Source organism: Chenopodium quinoa, unplaced genomic scaffold, assembly GCF_001683475.1.
Source record: "Chenopodium quinoa cultivar QQ74 unplaced genomic scaffold, ASM168347v1, whole genome shotgun sequence".
Taxonomy (NCBI): domain Eukaryota; kingdom Viridiplantae; phylum Streptophyta; class Magnoliopsida; order Caryophyllales; family Amaranthaceae; genus Chenopodium; species Chenopodium quinoa.
This window is the reverse complement of record NW_018744757.1, coordinates 2,029,343-2,045,653: the sequence shown is the minus strand read 5'-3', so window position 1 is coordinate 2,045,653 and position 16,311 is coordinate 2,029,343.

Genomic DNA, 16,311 nt, shown 5'->3' with positions numbered 1-16,311 from the left:
TAAGGAAAGTAAATCTTGCTCCTTTTATTTTACCAGACCTTGATCTTGGTCAATAAAATGGAGAAATCAAATGAAGACTCCTAAATTGAAGTTGGGGTTTTCGATTCGACTTGTTTTCATGAATTTGTTTGTTTGTTGTTGTGACATGTTTAAACAATATATTGCAACAAATTTCATGTGAAGTGGTAAAGTATTGATCTTGTATGAGCATGTACAAGCATTTTTTGAATTTGTGCTTGAACTTTATTTCTCATTTTTTGCTCACATAGACTATACTTGTTAACTTTAATGTAAATTGAAGTGTTTAGAACAACAATTATACATTAAAATTATGAAATTTTGAACTTTTGTTAATAGCATAAAATTTTTCTTGAAGTCATGTTTATTATTTTTTTTCACGCATAAGTTGCAAATTTGGTTTTATTAATGATAAAAAAAAATCGATGGTTATTATTATTCACTTATAAAACTGTGGTTTCAAGATTTTCACATTACATCATCAAACTAGAGTAGTTTGTCTATACTTCAAGCTTTTGAGCCCTTATTTTATGTTTTCGAATATTATAGCCCCCAATGTTGGGTGATTTCGATGACTTGTTTGTTTTTAATGATTAGACCATTTCATGTTGCTTGAAATAGGTCTAGAATTCTGTGTTTCGTCTTATTATGATAACAACTAAGATCTTGGAAACGATTAAACTAGTGTGTTTGGTTTGTTTTGACCATTCATTGGTTTAACAAAGAAAATTAGCTAAGTCTAGTAATATTGGTTGTTCGTCGGAACAAGAAAGAGGGAAAATGAGATGTTTAAATTTTTTCCTCTATTCTCGCTACTTTCGAATTCTTTCTTTTAAGTTTAAATTTTCTACTGATTTGAAGCTCAAGAAAGTAGATGTAATCCTCCTTGTTTGAAACAATGGAGAAAAATGAAGAGCTTTTATTTAGAATTTAGGATTTTCTTGTTCTAACTCATGAAATTGTTTGTCTTACATTAATTAATTGTTTTGATACAATTTTCATGATGAATGACTGAGTACAAAACTTTCGTATTAGCAAGTATGTTGTGTGCATTTGAATTCTATTTTGAAACTCATGATTTTGTTTCTTTTGCTCTACACTAGTCATGCTCTCTAAACTTTAGATTAAATTTAAGTATCGAAATAATAATTATGCAGTAAGATTAATTTTTAAAGTTGAACTTAAAAATGGCTCAAATATGTTTGTAGTTTGTTTCTATGGCCAAGTTTAATTGCGTACTTAGTTTTCAAAGGAACAAAATGATTATTAAATCATTCTGATGCATTTGAAAATTGTAGGGCTTGAGATCTACGTAAACCATTTGTAGTTTAGGCGATTCTCGAAAGTAGCTCGAATGACAGAATATCTTATTTTGTTTTTTTATGGATATTGGAATCCCCATGTGTCGGGTTATGTGCATTATTGCTATTTCACAAGTCTTGGAGCCTCTAATTTTGGGTAGTTATAATGACATGCTATTGTTTAGTCCATTCATATAATCATGGTATTGAGATGGACCTATTGTAGACACCCAAATGTGTCTCCCCAAAACAAAACCCAATGATGAATACCTTTCTTATCATTGATTATCGAACAAAGCGAAAGTGTGAAAAGTCTAGTGATGAGGATGTATTAAAATATCTCTTCTTTTTGTTTTTGAAAATATTTCTTTTCTTACCCTATTTATGAAAAACGTGCATTTCAGTTTAGTTTGGTCCATGATATGGGTCCAATAATGGCGTAATTGGATGGGGCTTGAAAAGACCTTTCCAATGATATATTATAAGCCCCATTCCGATGAATAATGAGGAAATTATGGCCAAAATACTAAACTAGGCTCGAACCGGATCTTACCTATGGCCCAATGATCATGTGGAGGGTCCCAAGATCTAATCCTATTCAAAAATTAATTAGGATTAATTAGAATCTTCTATAAGTTTCTAAAATATCTTAATTATCCTTTTTGAAAAGATAAGATTAAAGAATTTGAGTTAAATAAAAACTTTCCTTTTCTTAATCCTAATTTTATTCGAATTTAAAGATGTTCAAAGACAGTCAGATATTATTTTTTTGCCTCATAATATTTATCCAAATTTTATATGTTTGGATATATCTTGAATTATCTTTCCAATGATATATTATAATATTAATTCCGAGCTATAACGAAAAAGATATCTAAGAAATATGAAACTCTATCCAAAACTGAAACCGTCCTACTATTTCGTCCATATCTTTTTATCTACAAAATATTTTAATCTGATTTCAATTGGGATGGAAATTAGACTTCAATATATTTCCAAAGATATATTATATGACTTATTTGGACTTTTGAATCAAAAGATATGATAAAAACAATATCCGCTAAAATTGTTGTCCATCGAGTTTTATTTCAATTCGAATTTGGATTCTTTTCTTATTCTTCGACCCTCTTTTTTCTTTAAAAATAGAGGTCATATCTCCACTTTTTCAATTAACAACTCTCATCATGAATTTCTTGATTCTCTCTCTTATTCTAAACTAGACTTTTACAAACAAAATTCCGCATTTACAAGATCTAGACACACCTAGCCATGTTCAAAGTTGCCTTCGCCCTAGACGTGAAAGGTTTGATATTTCTGAGGATTTGGTCCCAAATCTAGTCTAAACTTTCTCAAATCTCTATTTCAATTATTTAATTTCATTCTTTAATTTTTTCATATTTTCCTTGAATTTACGAGCACCAATGCATTGGTTCAAAAGCAAGTACTTAAACCACAATTTTTCCAAGGTTGGATTGTCATTCCCAACTGACAATATTTCCAAATGGATTATCGCGCATCTTCTACAATGACAGTTTTTCCAAGATTGGATTGTCATCTCTGGCAAAGTTTCCAAACGTGGATTGTCGTACTCCTTCTCTATTTGGCAATTTTTTCCAAGTTTTGATTGTTATCTCTGGGAAATTTTCCGAGATTGGATTGTCATACACATAGTTCCCTATGGCAAAATTTCCCAAAGGATTGTCGTAGGTCTCTATATATCATAAAATTCAGCAAAAGTTCCTCAACGTGGATTGGCATTCATTTCAGTAAGTGGCAAATTTTCCCGAAGTGGATTGTTGATCGACTCTTTTTTGGCAAATGTTCCAAGATGCAAATTGTCAATTATGGCAATATATTCCTAAAAGGATTGTTGCATAGCATTGGCAAATTTCCAAGGTGGATTGCTTTCAAGATTTATATTCCAAGATGTGGATTGTCGATCGTGGCAAGATTCTTATAACAGATTGTTACGAGCATTGGCAACTTTTCCCAAAATTTGATTTTGGCAAATTTTCCGAGATATGGATTGTCGCTTCATCGTAGCAACATTTCCAAGAATGGATTGTTACAAAGAATTGACAAATTTCCCTAAATCGCATTGTCATACATCATACATGAGTTGTGTTGGCAACTATTCCAAAAGAAAAGAGGATTGTCATCACCCAAAGCATCAAAAGAAAAATTCAAGTTTCATTAAGGATCAACAAGCATTGATCTTTAATAACTTTCTTTGGAATATTATCGCAACACCTAAAGATGGCTTCAGGCGGAGCAATCTTTGATCATATTCCCTGGCTTGCGGAAGATGGTCACAAGGCGGTAGAAGGTCATTTCAGGCGAAGCAATCTTCGATAGTGTTCTCTAGCTTGTAGAAGACTATCACAGCAGAAAATAGAGGTAGTTACAAACGTAGCAGTCTTCAGGCGGTATCCCCTAGCTTAAGGAAGATCGTTAAAGCAACAAGATGACATTCCCTAGCTTGTGGAAGGTTGTCACAACAGTAAACACAACAAATCGGTTATTCCCAGAGACGTGTGCTCGACGGTGCAAGATACGCGTTTCTTAACTCTTTTATCTGTATTAACTAACGCTAGTTTGCAGGTATCGGCGTTACAAGAGTGATTTAAGATCGCAGAACATTCTGAATCATTCTCCATCCCTATCGCTACTTTGACTTTTGTTTTCGAAACTTGCGTTTCTCCAAACTCAGTTAAAGTGGGGGTTTCTGTAGACACCCAAATGTGTCTCCCCAAAACCAAACCCAGAAGATGGATACCTTTCATGTCATTGATTATCGAACAAAAAAAAGTGTGAAAAGTGTAGTGATGAGAATGTTTTTATTAAAATATCTCTTCTTTCTGTTTTTGAAAATATTTCTTTTCTTACCCTAATTATGAAAAACGTGCATTTAAGTTTTGTTTGGTCCATGATATGTTAACCGGGTGTAGTCAGATGGGGTTTGAAAATACCTTTCCAACGATATATTATAAGCCCAATTCCGATGAATAATGAGGAAATTATGGCCAAAATACTAAATTGGGCTCGAACTAGATCTTACCTACGGCCCAATGATCATGTGGAGGGTCCAAAGGTCTAATCCTATTCCAAAACTAATTAGGAATAATTCAAAGCTTCTATAAGTTTCTAAAAGATCTTAATTATCCTTTTTGAAAACATAAGATTAAAGAATTTGAGTTAAATAAAAATTTTCCTTTTATAAAAACTTTCCTTTTTTTAATCCTAATTCTATTCGAATTTAAAGATGTTCAAAGACAGTCAGATATTATTTTTTTGCCTCATAATCTTTATCCAAATTTTATCTGGTTGGATATATCTTGAAATTTTCTTTCCAATGATATATTATAATATTAATTCCGAGCTATAACGAAAAAGATATCTAAGAAATATGAAACACTATCCAAAATTGTCAGCGTCATACTATTTCGGCCATATATATTTATCCACAAAATATTTTAATTTGATTCTAATTGGGATGGAAAGTAGAATTCAATAGATTTCCAACGACATATTATGTGACTTATTTGGACTTCTGGATCAAAAGATATGATAAAAACAAAATCCGCAAAAACTGATATCCATCGAGTTTTATTTCGATTCGAATTCGGATTCTTTTCTTATTCTTCGAACCTCTTTTTTCTCTATAAATAGAGGTCATATCTCCCCTTTTTCAATCACCAACTCTCATCAAAAAATTTTGGATTCTCTCTCTTATTCTAAACCAGCCTTTTACAAACAAAATTCCGCATTCACAAGATCTAGAACCACCTAGCCAAATTGGAAGTTGGCTTCGCCCTAAACGTGAAAGGTTTGTTGTTTCTTAGGGTTTGGTCCCAAATATAGTCTAAACTTTTTCAATCTCTATTTCAATTATTTAATTTAATTCTGTAATTTTTTATATTTTCCTTTAATTTACTAACGTGTGTATTTTGTTATTAGAAAGAGATACGAGGCATCCAAGTAAGTGTTTTAATTGTTTTATTGATATTATGATATAGAAATCATGCTTAGATTGTTATTTTGATTCCTAGTATCATGTTAGGATGCTCTTTCTAGTATCATGTTTAGGGTAACAACTAAAAATTTCTAATATCAAGTATTATTTCTATGATGCTTCCTATTTTCTTTCTTAATATTCATGTTAGTATCATGTTATGGCTAAAGCTTTGATTTTAATTATTTAGTGACATGCTAGGGTTTGTTATTAATCTTGTTAGTATCATGCCTAGGATCTTGCTCTAATTATTATGTTTAAACATGATTATGATTAATTTTGTTATGATTATGATTTATAATTATTATTTTTTTTATTATTATCATGTTGCTTGATACTTATATTATTTTTATTGCTTGATCACACTTTTTATGCATGTTTAAAGATAATTTGTGCTTGTAATCACGGAAAAATAAGATAATTAATAATCTTTTTTAGGGTTAATATTATTATAATTTAAGTGATCGCCAATAATAGTTTTATTTTTGCATTAATATTCAACCAACATAGATAAACAGGTTTAGGGTAAACTTATTGATTGCATGTTAGTTAGAAAGCGCACATGAAAACGAGAAGAATAAAGTAGAGTCCTATCATTAGGGTAGGTTCTTTCTCTTTTAGATTGAATTTTTACCTTCATCCCCGAACTTCCAGTCATGGTTCCAAACCTATTGGAGTTAACGATCTCCTGGATCGTTAAGGGGTGTAACCTTCACCCTATGAACGATTTACAAGTTCCTAAAACTTGTTGACGACTCTTTTGCTCTAATTTCTATCCCTTTGGATGCCACCATGCTTAAGTGTATGATCATAGTGGGGTTCAAGTTTGGGGTAATGCTTGAAATATTCCCTGCACCTATGCATATATCCTATTTTTGTTTTAGGATATTTAGGACAATGACACGGCTTTCGCATTTTAGTTAAAGTCAAGTTCAAGAAAGTAAGTTAGTTATTTGCTTGTCTACATCTATAGTCCTAAACAATTGTGTTTAAGGTTTAGCAATCTTATCTAATGTGTAAACGTTTGTAAAGATCATTGCGGTTATTTTATTCTCAAAGTTGATTAAGAACATTAAATATTTTCTTTGTTCTTATTAATCTTTGGTTTTGGTCTTGCAGGTGGTTTGTTTACCATCTCTAAGCCAATGAGAACAAGTTCGAGTCAAGAAGAAGTTGAATCTTAGTTCATTCCTTTTGGAAATATTTATGTATATACATGCATTATCCAAACGGTTATTGACAATTTGAAAATTTATTTATTTGAGAAAATGAAACAAAAATACAAAAAGTAAATTTTAAATACTGTCTTTTGTTAGAAACATATTATTTCGAACTATAATTCAAAATTTTAAAAGGGACCGATAACAAAAATTTGTTTTGAAAAGCATCTTATTTCAACAAAGGTATGAAAGTGTGAGCAAACTTTCGTATATCTGATTTTGTTTATATTTTTCTTTTTAGTGTTTGTGATCATTGTCATATTTTGCTAATTGAATGTGAAGTTCTTTCAATTACATAAGCACTATAGTTAGAAAATGAATGCTTTTCAAACTTAGGTTTGGTAGAGTGTTAGAATAATTTATAAAATTGTTCTAATCACTTTCCAAAATATGGTCTTATTTCAAAACGAAAGTTGAGGTTAAACCTATATTTTTGTAGCCCCCACGTGTAACCTTAGGTGGCTTTTGAAATTCATGTATACACATGCTAAGGGATATTTCTCATGTTTAGTTGAAGCCCCAAGATTTGTATTTTTAATTTGTGGAATATTTCTTAGGTTTAGCATGAATTGTATGATCAGATCAAGTAACATAATTAATAATCTAGGCCAAATAATAGGAAGTGGTATTCATCGCTTTGTCATTCAAAGTTATTAAGATGGTTCGTAATAAGCTTTACATGACATAGATTTCACAACACAAATAGCGTGTTCAAATATGTAAATAGAGAGAAGTGGGGATGTTCAGGCTTTTTTAGCCCCTAGTTTGAGGTAAAGAGCGAAAACATTAAATTAGCGAAAAAATGGGAGGGATCATCTCGACTTACCCCAAAAAAGAAATGAACAAAAAAGACGGATTTATATAAAAAGGAAGGGGAATCCAACTTTCCCATAAAAGAATAAAGAAAGAGAATTAGACATTTTTTCGAAAAGCAAGGATCATTGAATTAATATTTGAATCCTCGCGATGACTTGGCAGTGAGGTATACGTGTGATAGCGATAATGATCATTTTTCATGTAGCGATCATATTCAATCAATGTTCCCTACTTGGAGAAGATAGAGATATCCACGCTGGCGAACATATTAGTTTCTCATTGATAAGTGAGAAGACCAATGTTCAAGAGTTGTAAAAGACATCTAAAGTTGACGTCGAGGCTGTTTATATATCAAATCAATTTATTGTGTTAACTCTTTTTCTTTCTAGGCAATGTATATAGAACTTGAATTACCTTGGTAATAAATAGCCCTATTATTTAAAGAAAATGAGATGAGTTTTTTTTTTTTAAGTTATTAGTCATCTCATTTTTCTTGCCAAAAAATATGGAAAACATCTAATTTAGTTTGATTCGATTGCTTTACAAAAATGGTGTTGTAGACACCTAAAAATGTCTCCCCGAAACCAAACCCTATTATGAACATCCTTTCACTGCTATTATTGTTCCGGTTGAGTATTTAATCTTTCGAGTTCTTAAATCCATGTTTCCATTCAATACATTTCATAAACCAATCCATTTCCTAGCTCATTTCCCTTTTTGTGTCCACATCGCAAAACTGAGAGAAATCGATTTTGTTGCCTTAAAATTTTGATCCAATTATTATTTTTTAGACAAACTTTTAATACTATTTCCAACAACATATCATAAGCCCAATTCTGATTTAAAACGAAGAAGATATGAGTCAAACACTAAACTCGACCAAATACAGACACCCTTCTACTAAAACGGTCATATATTTAAATATATAAATTATTTTGATCTGATTTTAATTTTGTTAGAAAGTAGACTTGATAATATTTCCAATGATATATTATATGCCTTATTCCAAGTTATGGATCAAAAGTTATGATAATTTTAAAAACGTGTTAAAAACTTAAATTACGTCGCATTAAGTAGAATTGACATGTCACGCCGCCTGATGACGTGGCCCAACGCCGGGTGCCGTGCACGGTATTTCTCACTGTGTCATGGTGCTTTTTTTGCTTCTTTTCTGTGCTATTCTCACGCATTTTTTTTGCCGTGACACGGTGTAACGTACCATGCCACAGTGGACACTATTGCGTCGTGGTGTGTTGTGCCGTGACACGGTACATGTTCCATGTCACGGGAATTTCCTGTGTTTTCTGCGCGTTAATCCTGACGCCTTTTATCATCCGTTTGTCTATTTCTGTCCCGCGTCACACCAAAGTAACCCGCGTCACGGGAATCCTTGCCGTGTCACGACACTGTTTTTTTAGGGTTTTTATCTTTTTAGGGTTCCGTGTGTTCCCTCAGCTCATTTTCCCTTTAAATACCCCCCTCCTTTCTACAGTTCGAGGCACCAAATCATTCTGTATGCCTCTCTTTTAAATTAAAAATCATTCTTGTTGATGTTTAAAGGTTTTGATGATGAGGAACTTATGTTACAGCAAACTCATCTCGTAAAGACTTTTCAAGTGTTTGTTTAGCTTAGGTGAAATTGATCTTGGAGATGGAAGAAGTAACTGATGCTGAGAAGACTTGAAGGAGTTCTTTATCAAGAAAGTTATTCATAATAGAAGAAGAATTCCCTAACAGGAACTGAGTTCCCTCATAGGAACGTTCCTTCACAGGAACTTGAAGATTGTTGACTAAGATCTTTGGAGGAACTTAGTAAGCTTGGAGTCCAAGTAAACCTACCAGAACAAGAGTGCAGCGCAGCAATGTTTTAGTTAAGATTTTATCTTCTAGATTCATTGTTAAATATTTTAAGTAGGATATGCATGAAACTTATTAGAAGCGTGACAGTTAGCTTGGGAAATAAATTAAAATCGGAAAAGATAAAAGATAGAAATCAGAAAAAGATTTTCTTTAAATATTTATCTCTTAAAATCAGTTTGTTAAAAAGATATTATGCTTTTTAATTAAATATTTCTATCTTATTTTCTGAAAATATTTTCTTCAAAGGATTTAATTAAAACCGTGTTTTAGGATAAGTTAAGTTTTACTTATTTATCTTTATGTAAACCTACTGTTTATACAAGTAATACTTGTATAAATAGTAGAGAAGAACATGAGCCTAGTTTTTGGTGAGTTTTATGCGTGAAGAATTTACAGAGCTATAGTCGTGTAAGTTTGCCAGGCTTATCATACTGTCATATTAGTTTCGGGTTTCATGCATAGCTTGCCTATCATATACTAGGTGTTAATTCTTGTATTTTGTTTTGGGTTTATTTGGGTGAGAGTATTTTTATCATTGCATACAGAGAGAGCTTCTGGTGAGAAGGGGGAAGATATGTACTTAGGGAGTACGAGAGAGTCTGAGTGTGGGACTCAGACTGGGTAGAACAGTGATCTGTTCTGTAGCAAGTTCATTGAGAAACTTGTGAGTAAAGGCTGAATTGTAGAAGGTTGTAACTTGGTGTTTGCCCTATTATAGTGGAAGTATTTGTGTTTGAAATCCCTAAGGTAGGGTCGAGGTTTTACTTCTAGTTGGGCACTAGAAGGTTTCCTCGTAAAATTCTGTGTGCATCGCAAGTTCCTATTTTATTCTATTTTATATTTGCAAAATTATTATTTAGGAACTCAACTTCAATTCACCCCCCCCCCTCTTGTAGTGTTCATCTCAATTAACAATTGGTATCAGAGCACGGTTCTCACGTGCAAGCAGATAATTTTACTGAGTAAGTTCCTGGAGAGATGAATTACAAGGAGAAACTTGAAGAAGGGTACTCTACCCAACGTCCACTTATGTTCAACGGTAAGTTTTATGCCTACTGGAAAAACAGGATGGAGATATTCATCAAGGCCGAAAATTACCAGGTTTGGCGTGTAATTGAAACTGGTGATTTTGAAATAACTCAAACCAATGACAAGCATGAGATAGTTTTTAAATCTATTTCTGAATATGATAAAGAAGATTATTAGAAACTTGAAATGAATGCTTTAGCTATAAAGTATCTGCACTGTGGACTTGGACCCCATGAACATAATCGTATCATGGGATGCAAGTCTGCCAAACAGATTTGGGATTTGTTACAGGTAACTTATGAAGGTACTAACGAGGTAAAACGTTCTAAAATAGATTTATTGATGTCTAGGTATGAAAGGTTTAAAATGCAATCCAAAGAAACCATAGAAGAGATGTTTACTAGATTCAATGATATTATTAATGAGCTGAACTCCCTTGGCAGGCATATTCCTATTAATGATCAGGCAAGGAAGATCTTAAGAAGCCTTCCATAGGATGAACGCTGGAGATCCAAAGTTACTGCAATGCAGGAAGCTAAGGACTTCACCAAGTTTAATATGGAACAACTAGCTGGATCATTGATGACTCATGAACTTCACCTGAGTTCCAATACTGAAAGTTCCAGAAGTAAAAGTCTTGCACTCAAGGCTCAAAACTCAAAAGAATCAGAAGTTGATGAGGAAGAGATGGCTATGCTAGTTAGGAAGTTCAAGAAGATGATGAACAATAGGAAGTTTGACAGGAACAAGTACACAAGTTCCAGAAACACAGCGTGTTTCAAATGTGGATCAAAGGATCATTTTATCAAAGATTGTCCTGTTCAGGATGGAGAGAAAGGAAAGAATAAAGGCAAGGAGCAATCCAAGGAGTCAAGAGTCTAAAAGCCTTACTTCACCAAGGACAACGTTAAGAAAGCCATGTTGGCTGCTTGGGGAGATACAGATTCAGAAGAAGAGGAGGAGGATCAACCATCAGAAGAAACTGCTCATTTATGTCTAATGGCAAAAACTGATGAAGCTGCCAAGCTAAAGGAGCTTGAGTCTGAGGTATGGTTCTCTTACAATCAATTAAAACATCTGTCTAAAGAAAATCTAATAGATACTGTTTTGGAAATTCAAGAAGATCTAAAATAATTGGATAGATCCAAACACCTAAGTGATAAAGCTTTGATAACTTACAAAGAGAACAGTGAATGGGTTGATAACATGAAGTTTAACATTCAATACAGGTTCTTCAGTCTATTTGATGACAATAAAATTCTAAAAGAAACTCTAGAGAACTTAAAACAAGATAACATACTCTTGAATGTGGAATTGTCTTTGTTAAAACTGAGTGATGATACTCCTAACTCTGAAGTTCCTCCACCTACCAATTATCCGACTTTTGAAAAATTAAAACATGATTTGGAAGAGTTAAAAACGGATAAGGCACGTCTTGAGAGGGAACTTGAGAGAGCTAGGAAAAGTAAACAACCAATAGAGTATAGAGTTCCTGACTGGATCACTAAGGCTCAAACCAAGAAAACTGAAGGTTTAGGTTTTAAAAGAAAGTTCCATAAAGAAAAGAAGTATGTCAACTTGACTAGTAGCATTGTCTGTTATTTATGTGGAAATACAGGACATAAGCAGGTTAAGTGTCCGAAGAAAGAACAAAGCACTCAGAAGAATGTCAAACATGTAGAATAAATCAAGGTTAAGAAAAATGAATCAACTCTTGTTACACAGGAACCCAAGGAAACCTGGGTTCCTGACTCTAATGTTTAAATTCTTCTTGCAGGTTCCAGTGAGGGGGAACAACACTTGGTACCTCGACAGTGGTTTTTCTAAGCACATGACTTGAGATAAAACTAGATTTCTCTCACTGGATGCCTACTACGGTGGAACTGTGACCTTTGTTGACAATATGAAAGGTGACATAATCGCTATTGGAAAGATAGGAAGGTCGCGTTCCCATGTCATTGATAATGTATTTTTAGTCGAGGGACTCAAACACAATTTGTTGAGTATTTCACAGTTTTGTGACAAAGGTAACTCTGTTAGCTTTACTTTAAATAAGTGTAGAATCATCCACAATGACACTGGGAACATTATTTTAGAAGGAACTCGAAAAGGGAACACATATGTTGTGGATCTTAACGAGGTTCCTAACAGTAGTTTGACATGTCTTAGTGTTATTGAGGACGATCCTCTTTTATGGCACAAAAGATTTGGCCATGCAAGCTTTTCTTTACTTGATAAATTAAGATCTAAGAACTTAGTGGAAGGACTTCCTTGCATTAAGTTCATGTATGACAAAGTGTGTGAAACTTGTGCTAAAGGTAAACAGACCCAAATTTCTTTCAAGTCCAAAAAGATAGTAAGTACAAAAAGACCTTTGGAACTCAATCATATGGATCTCTGTGGTCCAATGAGATCTAAAGTAGAAGTGGTAAGAAATATGTAATGGTTATTGTTGATGATTTTTCAAGGTTCACTTGGGTGTTCTTTCTCTTAAGTAATGATGAAACATTTGATGAGTTTGTTGCTTTTGTCAAGAAAGAACAGAGAAGAAAAGGTAATCAGTTTATATATCTTAGATCTGACCATGGAACAGAATTTAAGAATTCAAAATTTGATGAATTTTGTGCTGAGTATGGTATGGATCACAATTTCTCTGCCCCAAGAACTCCACAACAAAATGGAGTAGTGGAACGCAAGAATAGGAGTCTTGAAGACATGGCAAGGAGAATGCTGATATCAAGCAGGCTGCCTAGGAACTTCTAGGCTGAGGCAGTGAACACAACATGTTATATACTCAACAGAGTATCTGTTAGGGCCATCACCAACAAAACTCCATATGAACTTATGAAAGGGAGAAAACCTAATATTTCTTACTTTAGATCTTTTGGTTGCAAATGTTTTATTCACAATAATGGTAAAAGAAACTTGGGAAAGTTTGATGAACGCAGTGATGAGGCAGTATTCCTAGGATATGCCTCAAATAGCAAAGCTTATAGAGTGTATAATAAAAGAACAATGTGTGTTGAAGAGTCTGTACATATTATATTTGATGAGACTGAAAATTTGGTTGATGTACAGGATTGAGATTATGATTTCAAGATTGGACTTGTGCGTAAGCAAAATCCAGATGAGGAACCAGTATCACTGTAGAAGCAGCAAGTTGAAATTGCAGAAGTAACAAATCCTGAAGCAAATGTTGAACCAGAGTTGGAAAATGCACCAGGAACTCTACTTCAAGAACAGATTGAAAATCATAATGAAGGCCAAAATGTGGAAACTCATGAAGAAGTTCAACCTGAGTTCCAGAATCAAGTTCCTACAGAAGAACAAGTCAACAATAATGAAGAGAGGATGTATCCAACCAAAGATTTCACTCCAAGGCCCTGGAAATATCAGAAATCTCATCCAGTTCACACAATCATGAGTGACATCACAAAAGGAACTCAAACCAGATCTCAGCTTAGGAACTTCTGTGCATTCAATGCATTCCTTTCCTTCATGGAACCTAAAAATTATGTTGAGGCTTTAACTGACGCAGACTGGATTAATGCTATGCAAGCTGAACTAAATGAGTTTGAAAGAAATAAAGTTTGGCATCTGGAACCTAGACCTAAAGACAAGAAGTCCATTGGACTAAAATGGGTATTCAGAAATAAACTAGATGAACATGGTATTATTGTTAGGAACAAAGCTAGACTAGTTGTACAAGGTTTCAACCAGCAAGAAGGAATTGACTATGAAGAAACATTTGCACCTGTAGCCAGGTTAGAAGCTATTCGTTTACTTATTGCTTTTGCTGCTTATATGGGTTTTAGGCTATACCAAATGGATGTCAAATGTGCATTCTTAAATGGATACTTAAATGAGGAAGTCTATGTGGAACAGCCTCCTGGATTTGTAAATCCAGAGTTCCCAAACCATGTTTATAAGCTTGACAAGGCTCTTTATGGGTTAAAGCAAGCTCCTAGAGCATGGTATGAAATATTATCCAAGTTCCTTTTGGCCAATGGTTTTAAACGTGGTAAAATTGATAAAACATTGTTTTTAAAGTCAAATGGAACTGATATCTTAGTTGTACAAATTTATGTTGATGATATTTTATTTGGTGCAACTAACGAATCTCTGTGCAAGTATTTTGCTGACCTTATGAGTGGAAAATTTGAAATGAGCATGACTGGAGAATTAAATTTCTTTCTTGGTTCGCAAATTAAGCAAACTGAAGAGGGAATTATGATTCATTAGCAAAAATATATTGAGGAACTGATCAAGAAATACAAGTTGGAAAATGCCAAAACCAACAATACTCCTATGGGAATTGCTACTAGATTGGATGAAGATCCATCTAGAACTTGCATTGATCAATCTATGTATCGAGGTATGATAGGCTCACTACTTTATCTAACAGCGAGTAGACCTGACATATCTTTTAGTGTGGGTCTGTGTGCCAGGTTCCAAGCAAATCCAAAGGAGTCTCACTTGACATCAGTAAAAGAATCGTTAGATACTTGAAAGGAACTGGTGATTTGAGTCTCTTCTATCCTAGAAGTGATTCTTTTGATTTAAATAGTTTTACAGATGCTGACTATGCAGGTGATTTGGTAAATAGGAAAAGCACTTCAGGTATGGTACAATTTTTAGGACCTTGTTTAGTTTCTTGGGGTTCCAAGAAGCAAAACACAGTTGCTTTATCTACGGCAGAAGCTGAGTATGTGGCTGCAGCAGCATGTTGCTCACAAGTTCTATGGATAAAACAACAGGTCAGAGATTTTGGTATTATTTTTAAATGTGTACCGATTTACTGTGATAATACAAGTGCTATATGTATTTCTAAAGATCCAGTTTAACACTCAAAGTTAAAACATATCCACATTAGGCATCACTTTCTAAAAGATAATGTGGAGCAAGGGAATATTAAGTTAAAATTTTGCCAAACTTAAAATCAAATTGCAGATATTCTAACCAAGCCCTTGAACAGAGAAAGATTTGAGAAATTGAGACTATAACTTGGAATGATCAAGCTGAAGTACTAGCTTCTGAAGTACTAGCTTCTGAAGTACTAGCTTCTGAAGTTCTAAGATATGGCAAAGTCAAAAATATTGTAAATAGAGCAAAAAGAGCGTCTACCACAAACTTGGTGTGATAAACATAGCTAAAGTGTCACCGTTGTTAACTACCAAAGGTAAGTTTATTAAATTGCTCAACAGTATAAGTTATTAAATTTGTACATTGCACATATTTAGAAAGCGTGTTCCGATTGTGTTTTATAGAAACTTCATTCAAGATAAATTGAATTTGGAAATTTAAAGTTTTTGAATGATTCATCTAGTATTTTCAAATTTGAAAAATCAATTGAATTTGTTCAATAAATGACTGAACAGTGAAAATTTCCTAAATTCCCTCACACCGCTTCATTTATTATAAAAGCAATTTTTCACCCAACCTCACTGTCATATCAATTTACTCCCTTTTAGTAAAACTTTTAAAAACCTCTTTAAAACCTTTCCTAAGCTTCAATGGTGATCATTGCTGAATTCATCTTCTCAGAAGAATCTCGATACTCCGAAAACACAATCCAAGAAGAAACATCTTCCTTAGCCATGGTTAACTACAAATCTTCCTCCACCTCAAACAAACCTTCTGAAAACCCTAAAAAATCTCCTCTTAAACCAAAGAAAGTAGACAGTAAGAGCAATCAAGGGGATTCCTCTGTTTCAAACATACTTCAACGGCTAAAAGAGTGGAAAGAGAAGAAACAAAGTGAAAAATCTCTTGAAGAGCAAATCAAGGAAGTTGATGATTTTGCTCAAGAGAAAAATTCAGAAGAAACTACGGAGGAGGACAAAAAAGAAGAAGAAATGAGGGAGGGAGAAGAGGAAGAAAAAGAAGAGGAGAAAAATTCAGAAAAGGAAGAATTTGAAAAAGAAGATGAAGGAGAGGAAGCACCTGATCAAGAGGAACTTGAAGCACAGGCAGGAAGGTATGTAGTAGGACATCGTATTGATGCAGTGTGGTGTAGGAAATCAAGATTTTTAGAGTTTCTTGATTTAATTAAATT